This window comes from Bidens hawaiensis, unplaced genomic scaffold (genome assembly GCF_021521415.1).
Source record: "Bidens hawaiensis isolate Kalapana, Puna unplaced genomic scaffold, B.hawaiensis_p1.1 tig00006092_1, whole genome shotgun sequence".
Classification (NCBI taxonomy): Eukaryota; Viridiplantae; Streptophyta; class Magnoliopsida; order Asterales; family Asteraceae; genus Bidens; species Bidens hawaiensis.
The window spans coordinates 222,805-234,943 of record NW_027491406.1 but is presented as its reverse complement, the minus strand read 5'-3'; positions in this window follow the sequence as shown (position 1 = coordinate 234,943).

Genomic DNA, 12,139 nt, shown 5'->3' with positions numbered 1-12,139 from the left:
GGGGACAATGTTAACCCCGAAACACTTCTAGGACTTAGATTGTGATATCCCTTAGAGTTCTTTAGTCAAAATTACCGTTAGTTTGTTTTCTCGTTTTGCGTGCCTAGCACGGTTAACCGTCTTTATGTTTTCAAAAAAATGAGTTTGGTCACATACGACCCGAAAATAGTTGTTACTGATATTTTAATTAAAGCGGTGAAATTATAGCTCGGTTTTGACACCCCGTTTGGCCGCGGGGCCCGTTTCCGTCTTTAGTATACCGGAAACTGCTAAATCGGGTAAAATTACCCAAATCATCCGAATTACTTTCGGATGACTTATTTTTACTTGATTAACTTAGTTTCATGAAAATAGTCCATTTTTAGGGTTTTTATACACCAGTCAGCTCGCTTAGGCGAACTTTGCCGGTTTACACGTTTTAAGCTTTAAAAGTTTGTTTTTAAGTTCCATTTAGCACAAATAAATATCCGTTTAGTCTCGGATCTTGAAATTTTGCACAATTCAGTTTTTGACAGTAAGGAATTTTATAAAATATTTCCAGATTTATTTTCTATATTTAACATTTATTTATCTATTTTTAAACGTCATTTAAACACCAAATATGTCGAAAATAACAAATGACCTTATAAAAATCCCAAATTTTTCTGGGATGACCCCTGCCATCCACATAGTACCCTGTATTATTTCCAGAACCAAAATCTCATTTTTCATGCCATTTTCACCAAAACCGAGCTAGAAAACCCTAGAACTCGTTTTACCGAAAAGCCTACTTAGACTTCTCCAATGGACCTGAAATTTTGTGTGTTACTTTTATATGTTATAAAAAGCTTATCTAAATTTTACCAGAATTTTTCATGATGTTTAGCTATTTTTCACCATTTTTAGCCAAAACCGAGCATTAAATTCACCAAATATTCATCCTTTATCCAAAAATTACCAAAATTTGAAAGATCTCATATTTTCATGTGTAGATCATCTCTGCGAAATTTCATGACCCAACTCTAAGTGTACCACAATCTGTCCAAATCTTACAAATCATACGAAAAACCGAACTACCTTGTGTTTCTAGCTTTAGATCGCAAAGATCTTGCTTTCTAGCCTTTGCTAGCAACTAGATACAACACCTACAAGCACAACAACACCACACCAAGCAAGTTATACCCACAATCAAGCCATTTCCTTCATGGTTTCGGTTAAGACATCAAAACAAAGATTTTAACCGTAAAAATTCGTTTTTGACTCCTTTAACTCCTTTCTTGGACCAAGATCCCTTGTATAACTTGTATACATCACTTGATCATGCAAGAATCGGTTTCATCTCGGGTTTTCACCCATTTTTCACTTGAAACCTCATTTTCTCAAGATTTTGGAATTAAAAAGCAAGATCAAACCATAATTACATGTTTATACCTTGTGGATCTTCTTAAAAATCAAAGGTTTTGGTTGAATGTGTAAAGGGTTGAGAGGATTTGGAGAGTTGGAATGTTAAAAAAAGAAAATTAAGTGTGTAATGGATGGGTAAGGACCGATCGGTCCATGTAGTGGTGTGGGGTGGGGCCCACATCTCTAATCTTGGCCACACATTCGGATTGTGTAATCAGGATAATGTTGTGGATAATCTGGTTCAGTTCGTTTTTCGGGTAAACGTTTAATCCCGCTCAAAACGAGGCCATAACGGTCGTTTTTCGGCTTAAAATTTAAATTTATATAAAACCGATTTAAAAACTTTAAAAACTTAAACCATGACATTTATTGACTTAACACATCATATTGTCGGTAATTGTGCATCTTTTTCGGTTTGATCGATCGTCTCTTGCTTGGTTTGATGTTAAAGGTTTCGTTTATCGTACCGACGTACTAATAAATCGAAATCCTTTTTCTGTGCTATAATTCACTTATCCCGAAGCTTTAATACTTTGTACACATCAGTAAACATTATATATTTCGTCTATAATGTAATCCCCGATTCGTTCGGGTTTCAATAACCGTTCATCGATTAATCGTAATTTCAATACGACTAGCTGTATATTCGAGTATAATTCGTACTGTGAATCTTATATACTCGTATAAACACATTATAATTCATATATTCAGTATTAAATAACACGTAAATAGTATATTCCGGCTAGGGTATACCTGAATTTGCCGGAATCGTTACAGTTACCACTGGAACGAAAGGTGGAATTCCAGAAAGAGTTACTGCCAGGAGCACAGCCCGTCGCGAAAGCACCTTACCGCCCGGCCCCGTCCAAGATGAAAGAGTTAATGTCCCGACTACAAGAACTCCTCGACGAAGGTGTTCTATGTTGAGTATTTCCCTACGTGGTGTACCGGCAATATTCAAGAAGGAAAAAGACGTAAGTTTGAGAATGTGTATAGATTTCTACGAGTTGAACAAGCTTACTGTGAAGAATAGATATTCGTTGCCGCAAATGGATAATTTGTTTGATCAAATGCAAGGTGCGAGTTGGTCCTCGCAAATGGACCTCAGAGCAGGCTATCATCAGTTGAAAGTGAAAGAGGCAGACATCCCTAAGACAACATTTCAGACGCGATATGAATACTACGAGTTTCTCGCGATATCGTTTGTATAGATGAATGCTCAAGCAACATTTATGGTTATGATGAATAGGGCATGTCATCCGATATTAAGACAAATATGTCGTTGCCTTCACAGACGATAGTTTTGATTATTCAAGGGATAAGTCCGACCTTGCTGAACACTTGAGAGAAGTGTTGGAAACGCTGAAGAAAGTGTAACTGTATGCTAAGTTTTCAAGGTGTACCATTGACACATGTCATAAGAAGCAGAAGGAACGGAATACGAGGCAAGAAGATGAGTGAGGCTGATAAAGGATTAGGATTGTGAAATCAAGTATTATCCCGGTAAGGCTAATATGGTTACTGACGGCCAGAATGTGGAGAAGATCTCACGACATTAAGTAGTATAAATTAGTTAGTACTTCGGATTGCATTAGCGAGATCCATGAGACACAGTTAAAAGTTATAAAAGATGAGAGCAAGATGAAAACAAAAAGAAATGAATTCTCTAGGTACACATAGAGTTGAAAGATAATACTTGTGATATGAAAATTAGATTTGGTCGGCTGAGGATTTCACGTCATGGATATCTTCGAGGCCAAATCCTAGATGAAAGTTATAAGCCTAGATACTAGGTTTACATCGAAGCATCAAAAGGAAAGATTTCGGTTACAATGGAGGCAGATACTAATGAAAGTGAAACGCTTAAGTAGAATTCAAATGAAGATCAGTCCAGGGTATGTGACAGCTGTGGAAAGACATGATATTTCGCCTACATGGAAAAGAACAACCGCAAGTATTACGATGGTGAAATCGACGATAACACAGTAAGAGGGTACAAGAAACCAAGGGCAAAAGCTGGAAAGACATGCAGAGAAGGCGTAGAGATGGCTTAGACTTATGTTACTGGAATTAAGTCTTAACATGAATGATTAGTGTGTAACTGATAATCATGTGATCACTAACAGAAAGTCCATATGAAAGTCAAGGCATGCTCGGAAAGGAAGTCGGTTAAGATAAATAGTTTTGACATATCAAGTAGCCTGATATACAACAACAAACAACAATGGATTCATAGGACAAGGTGAGACTTGCAAAGTCAAGAAAAGGAAGATGTATCATCATGGACTTCATGATCAAGCTACCCTAGACAGCTATAACTCATAAACCCTACATGTTGATACAGAGCTGAGAATGAAAGAAGGTTTAAGTGGTTACTTAAGGAGTTCTCCGACAAGCTATGCAATGGATTCTCTCAAGAATTGCAAGAAGTGTTCTCCCTCAAGGAATAGACAAAGGGATTTTAAAAAGTAATCCTTAAGGAGAAACTGGAAAGGTATCCTGTTCGGAATTAATATGTTTTGAACGTATTGCAGAGCAGTATATTTGCTAAAGGTTGTAATTGGACAGAATGGTCATTCAATGCTAATTTAAAGGACAAGAAAGGAGACCATACTCGTGGAAGTAATATGCACTTGCAAAGTCTAGAAAAGGAAATGTATCATGGATGACTTCATGGACAAGCTACCTAAGAAAGCAAAACCTAATTAACATCACTCGATGATTGTAAGACAAAGGATAAACCGGTAAGTTAGGAAGCTAAGCCGGTTCAAGAAAGAATGTGAATACATGAAGTATTCCTTTTATAGGGACTAAGTAGGTTTCGAGGACGAAACCTCTTATAAGGATGGTAGACTTGTAACATCCCGAAATTTCTAAGAATAAATAATTAATATATTATCTATTTAAGATGGAAAAGTTTACTTGAGTTAATAGAAAAATAGTAAAATAATAAAGTTGGAAGGATAAGTAGGCTAATTAGATGTAATTAATTATAGACCAAAAAGGAAAGATGGGCCTAAGGTCCATGGGCTTAAGGGAGTATATATACCCCTTAAAACCTTAATCCTTTCCATTTTCATACATCTCTACACCATAGCACCATCAAAACACACACTTAACCCAATTCCCGTTTTTGAGAAAACCACCCACAAAGACACAAAGATTCTCGGAAATCTAGCTGTCGGATCGGTCTCAAATTTTAACTGAGTGTTCATGGTATATAAATGAAGACTTCCACCTATTATATCTTCGATCAGAGGTCGGGAAGTCCGATTTTTATCAGCAAAACCATAGCAGCTCAAAAGTGAAGATTCCGCCAACTGTTCAGCTGTTCCGGCGACTGTAGCGGCGGTTTCCGGTGAAGGTGAGCTGATGGGTTTGTAGATCAGGACGAGATGGTTCCGTGGCTACTTGAATCACTCAAATCAGAGTTCTTTTGATATGGTTTTGAGAATCTCGAGTGATTTCATACAAAAACCTCAAAGGTACGTTTTTGCTAAAAAGACTTACTTTTCATGAACGGATTTACATGAAAATTGGTAGGATAATAGATCCGGTATAAACGAGTGTTAAAGTTGCAAACTTGATTTTTAAAACGATCCCAACGAACTTATAACCATGAATGGCTCATTTAAAATAAACCTTAGATTTAGTATTGAACGTTTTAAGCCTAAAGGTCCAAACTTTATGCTTTTCCGGGCCAAGTCTTACCCGAAATGATCATGGGGAATGCTCACGGGTTTGGTTAATGTCGTATCGAAGGGTTGCGCGTTAAAACGGAGATGATTACGAGGATTGAGAACGAACCTGTAGCTGCTTCTGCAAGTTCCCTTGCAAGCAAGTTCGTTGCTACAAGTTCGCTGCTATAAATTCGCCTGTTGTTAAGTTCGCCGCACCTAAGTTCGCTTATAAACCTAAGTTCTCTTATCGATAAGTTCGTTTATATATATCTAAGTTCGCTTGTCAATAAGTTCGCTTATATATATCTAACTTCGCTTAGCAATAAGTTCGCTTATATATCTAAGTTCGTTTTAGTATATAAGTTTGCTCGTAACGATCTTACGCGTAGCGAATCTGGTGTTGAATATCTCAACGTTCGAATCAATCACCTTCAGGGTTCTACCGATTCGTTGAGATAAAAACTTTAGAAACCCGAGGTGTCCACTTCTTGAAACCTATTTTCGCCTCATTCACCATAAACTCCCAAATCACCTTCACATGTCCACTTTTTCGCTTGTAATGTAAGTCGCAATGCATGCAAATATCATAAACATCGAACCATGGAAATGACTTCAACTCCATCAAACTATTGAACTCCAAATAGTCTTCGAATACAAATCTTATGAATCTTGCTCAAATAAGCAATACTGATACACTTTCCCAGTGCAACATCCTTTTGCGTCTTCTTGTAGTGTTTCACCGGGTTTAAGAACACTTGCTTCGGCTCAACAACACCATCCTTTCATTTCATCCTTACTGACTTTCTTTATTTGTTCATAAGGATTTGGTTCGATCTTGATTTCCTTATCAAAGTATCAAAATCTTCTAACTCCTCCAACGGTTTTTCTCTAGGTTCACTTTTAGATTCAGACTCCTATTGTGGTTCGTCATGTTGAACATCACCACTAACAGAGTCAATCTTCTTTTCAGACTCACCATAAATAGCCCTAGCACCTCCTTGAGGAGTATTATCATCATCCAGTTCATCATAGTTATCATCTGAATACCCAAAATCTACCCTTTCTTCATCTTCTTTATCTTCTTCCTCCTTTTCTTCCTCAAGAACTTTAGTCTCATCAACAATTGATTCAATAGGTACAACTGCTGTTTCAACCACAGGTTCAACATCTTGCGCAACATCACTGGATTCCCCAGCCTGCAGAGAGGCATCATCAACTATGATCGACTCTTCAATCTTTGACATGCCCTTTTCAGCTGCTTTCTCAGCATCATAATCAATACGAAAAGTTGCTTCAGCAACACCATGGTCACCACCATATACCCTTTCAATGATAGTTTCCTTAGCTTCATCTCTATCGACTTCAGACATAAGTCAAATTCCCAACTTATTCTAGATGATAGCGAAATACTTCATGTGTTCCACCAATAAATCATCAGACATTTTCCTTTTCTTCTCACTTTCATCTAAACACTTTTTAATCTCCATATTCTCAATCCAGCTCAAATGATCATTCTCTTTTGTCAAACTATTAATCCTGACTTCTTGATTATCCAACTCATCTTTCAACTCAATGAATTCAACTCTAGATGATCCATCCAGTTGCAAGTAAACATCATAAAAGTTTCCAAAAGATTTTCATGATGCTTTAGGATCAATCTTTTGAGATTCTTGTTGCATAGGCTCTTCAATAGTTGGAGTAGTTTTAGACAGCTTCTGGGCATTAGGAGTTTTCATAAGTTTATCAATGGCATCATTCAAATTCACTACTAATTCAGGTGTTTTTTAGTTTCAGCAGCCTTTGATGTCTCTGGAGTCTTTTCAAAATTCACACCTCATCCTCTGCTTCATCAACCAAACATGAATCAATCACATATTAATTAACCATATGCTTTACACGTTTCTTTTTCGTCTTGCTAGTCTCAGGAACATACGTCTCATCTTTATCATCTTGATCAAACTTTTTCTTTGTTTGTCTCTCCTTTCTCAAATCATGCATAGCACGAGGATCAGCCCAAATAGTTTTATTAACTTCAGGATCAGATTCTGTTTCCTCTCCATCTGAATCAGCAGTTGATTCAGCATTAACAACATTTGGTTCAACAACAACATGTTGTTGTTGTGGATCAGGAGGTGTTATCGGCTCAGATTAACTGTTCGCTTTTTTTTTTCTTTTTTAGCCATTTGTGGCCCTTCAGATACATCTTCCTCAGCTTTTACGAACCAACATCCATCAATAGGCACAAACTATTGCATACGAACGTTTTCGTTTTCTCGATCAGAATCACTACCATCATTCCTCCATTTGTTATCAGATGGTGCAACATACTTAGGATTGCGTAAATGCCTAAATAAAGTTCTAAAAACTGGAATTTCCTTCTCTGATTTCTTCCTGTATGACATAAGCCATTCATAACCATTATCCGACATGTGATCTAGTATCATCTCTTCACCCGTCTTGACAACACCAGAAAACTGATGATCAACAATCAATTGAATGAACCTCGGATACATAAGCCACTTGTTATCAAAGTAAATCTTTATGTGCTCAAATATAACCTTTGAGAAGTTATATTTCAGGTTCAGACACAATGCAGTCATCATACACATTTGATAAATGAGAAACTCCTCATAACCACCTTTCTATGTCCCAAACACTGAAAAATTACGTGTACCATGAATTGGAACGTTTTAGACAAACTCGTCTTCAAGTAAGTAACCCTATTCACCTCATTCTGATAACCGATCCTCTACAAACATCCCTTGACCATAAGTTCATCAAGAGTAGTAGGATCAGTCGACTCAACATGTATCTCTAACGCATCCCATAAAAATTGTTCAGAATCGATAATCTCTTTTCCTTGAACAACTGACTTGATACATTCTTCTTAGAATCCATGATTGTTCAAATAACGGTAATATGACTCGGAAAGGTTCCATATTGTCATCTATACCATCCAAGAATGCGCAAATGTTGTGATTAGCATCAAAATATTTTGTCTTTACCATCTGCACACACAAACAAACAAATGGCATGTCAGAAATTTTAATAAACTTGAAACTATATCAATGTATAAGTCGGTATTTGACAGCGTGTAACGTGTACAAGACAACGGATAGGTAAACCAACGTGTAGGTTTTCCACGTATAAGTATTTAGAGCATATACGCCATATATGTTGAGGAGACTTATACACCGTATAAGTGCAAAACACATATGCGTTCACACTTTAACCTAGGTCAAAATCAATTTTAACAAATCAGACAATGATAGATAAGCAATCATGGACAAACAGGTTTGAATTTATATCGACAAAATATGTAACATAAAAGCCCTATGAATTCAATCAAGAACAAGACCAATTGATATCCATTCAGTTAAGTACTGTTCATTGTTGTTAAACAACCATAGATTTATCATATAAGCCCAGATTTTTACCATTAACAAATCAAGTGATGTGCGAATCAACCACAAGATTCAAAGAATTCAGTTTATACGGAGTAAATGACAAGTTATAAGGACAATTGTTTAACGAAAGTGAACGACATGTATCTTTCTCAGAAACGTATAAGTAGAAAATGACAATTTCAGCGTATAACATGATATATATATAGTCAGAACTTATACGCCATATAAGTTAACTACTTATATGTTGAAACTTTCAAACAACATTTAAACTTGAAAAATTTCACACTTTCGATCCCAATCAAGTCCAAATTAATAACCTTGATGAATACTCTTGAAATTTTAAATCTCAATTTTGATTTCAAACAACCATTATCATATTTTCGAATTTAATCAAGTCCAAATTAATGACCTTCATAAATTCACATGAACTTTTAAATCCCAATTTTGAATATTTTTTTCCAAAAACAACCACTCGATTCAGATCCTTTGATATCCAAACCCAATTAACCATTCACCAAAATCGAAAATAATACAGAAATGTAAAATCTTTTTGGTTTATAAACAAAAGTTGTAATCAAAACAAAAATATTTCATAATAAAACTATTCATAAGCAGAATGAAACATATTTTTGTGAGTTGAGCAAGGAATCATATTGATCAATCCGTTCTCCATCACAGTTTTATATTTTAGTTTTATTATGTCTGATGTTAAGCCTATTCATTGGTATTGTTGTCCATTTATACTTTTAAACAAAAGATTCAGAGACATCAGTGATATGATTAAGGTTCAACTAAGCACATAATATCATAACGTGATTAGATTCTGTTGGGTCAAGAAATTGACCTAAGGGGAGATTGTTGAGTCAAAGATTTGACCTAAATGAAGTACATGGAAGATTGGAATCTTCTCAACCTCCTCTGAATTTGCTAAGTAATGGATCCGAGCACACCTTAGACCTCCTAGCAAGCTTTTATTTGGCCGAGTACTATATTTTGCCTACCGGGCAAGGTTTACTTCAAGTAGTCTTCTTATGTGGATATCCGAGCAGGGTTTGCAAATTAGTGCATTGCCGAGTAAGGTACACTAGTTTATGTAAATCCGGACAAGGTTCACTTTATCAAGCAAGTCTGTTCTTCAGAGCCAAGTATATTACTCTTCCGAGTAAGGTTTGGTTAACCAAGTCCAAGAAGCCAAGTGATTGGAAGACCGGGCAAGGTATTCATTAATAAGTATGATCCAAGTATGCTTGATGATCAAAAGGAATATCTCTAAGTAATATCGGGCAAGGTTCAGCTCAAGCAAGGAATAGTACTCCCGAGTACACTTTGCTAATAAGTTATTTTAATAGCAAAGAGCTGAAATGGATCATTGAAGAACAAGGTGCTCGTAAGGAGTTGTCGGGCAAAGTCTGGCAAATTCAAAAAGACTGAAGTCTACTCGGTGAGTATTTTACTTAGTGAAATACTCTTTAAGTAAAGTCTACCCGGAAACTGATCTCGAGCACACTTCTATTTTACCAAGTTATGAAGGATGGCCGAGCATACTCGGAAAGACAAGATTGGTGCAAAGCCTACCCGGAAGACTTGTTTTACACTAAGTTTATTTTGAATATGTAATTTGAATATGTATGACTGTATTTAGGGTTTCTAGAAGGAATGACAGCTGTCCTAGGTTGGCAGGCCTATAAATAGAATGTTTAGGGCACGCCGCCAAGGGGGCACAATACGGATAAGACAGACACATTAATTGAGAGAATATTGTGTGACGGCTGTCTTAGGATTCCAAAAAAACCCTAAATCGATTATCCTTTTGTATGATTAATATTATATAAATGGAAATCTTTTGAGTGAATCTTAAGTGTGCTTTCTACCTTTGATTATTCATTGCAACCGTATGTTTGTTATTGATTCCGCCTTTAACAAACAGATATCTTTCTAAATATAGCAACCCGTCATTAACTCTCTTGTCAACACGTTAATCTATGTGAGTTATGACGTGATTAATTAAGATCCAGCTGAAATCGAGGGGACCGACAGATTCTAATCTTGCATCAGGCTTGATTTGATTTTTACCATGTCACCCTAACTTAACTTAAACCTTAGAACCAGCAGATCAAAACTTTTTATTTAGCAATCATAGCAACAGTTTTCCACAACAAGGCATACCCCGTTATCTAGTAATACCCTAAGTTTCCTTTACCAAGTATGAGTATGCACGATTTCATCTGTCGGCTTGTAGACATTGTATCCCATGGTGTCCGTTTCTTATTGGTATTAAGACGCGCGCCAGGCAAAAACAATGTATGACATAAACGTGTTTTGATCAACTCAGTAATGAAAGTTGTACATAGTACAAAGTGAAAGTTTAATGACTTAGGTTTCACTCTTAGAGCACGTTTTAAAATATTCACAGAAATGAATACCTAGATGATAAACCGCATAAAAACCTCAATGGCTCCAGAAACTTAGTGCATTCCATCAATACAGGATTTAAGGCCATAAAACCATACACCGTTGAAGTGTAGACTGTGTACTAGACTCTTAAAACACTTTTATTAACACTTTATTTTTTGGGTGATCTACTGAAACATAAGACTTGAGTATGACAGGTTATTAATTGTCTACCATTATCACCAAGACTTTAGTGCAAGAATGCTAACCCATCTTTTAATTTGGCTAGTTAGGTTTATATCACTTATTCCCTTACTTGTTTGTTTTCAAAACCTACCAATGCACTGACATTAATCAATAGACTTTTATACCTCATTTTTACCGGTACTTGGAACAAGATGATCAATGTACTATCATTTTCCTTTTATGCTTCAAAACTCATTTTGAGGAGCATTTTCTATTGTTTCTGTATTTTGATTTATTTTATTTTTTTTTGCATTTTTCAATATTTTTGGATTTTATAATTTTTCAAATGCTTTTGTATTTTTCCCAAACCATATCTCCCCCCTAAAATCAAAAACCATTTAAAGAAAAACATTTACAAAGAAATGTGACCTAGTGAATTGTTACTCAAAGGTCGGAATCCATAACCTCGGGATCACTCACTTTTCCACTGCCCATGTTCTTAATACCGTTTAGCCCCAACAAATACAAAAATCTGTTTTTATCGAAAGCTTTAGTAAAAAAGATCAGTTTTTTGTTCGTCGGTGTGAATTTTGTCTACGGTGTTCAATTTCTTCTCGTAGCAATCACGGATGAAGTGATACCGTATATCAATATGTTTTGTTTTAGAGTGACTTACCGGGTTCTTAGTTATGGATATAGCAACCGTGTTATCTACAAAAATAGGAGTGGTAAGAAATTTCAAATCGTAGTCGCGCATCTGTTGTTGTATCCATTAAACCTGAGAATAACAACCGGAGGCAGCCACATACTCAACTTTACAGGTATATAGCGATACAGTCGTCTGCTTCTTACACTGCCATGTCACCAGCCTATTACCAAAGAATTGACAACCGACTGTGGTAGATTTGGCGTTCAGCTTGCAGCTTCCATAGTCAGAATCAGAATAAGCTCATAGCTCAAATACATCATCTCGTAGACACCAAAGACCGACCCCTGGACATCCCTTTAGATACTGAAGTATCCGCTTCACTAACGATGAATGTGAGGCTCTTGGATTGGATTGATATCGAGCGCATAAACAAGTAGGATACA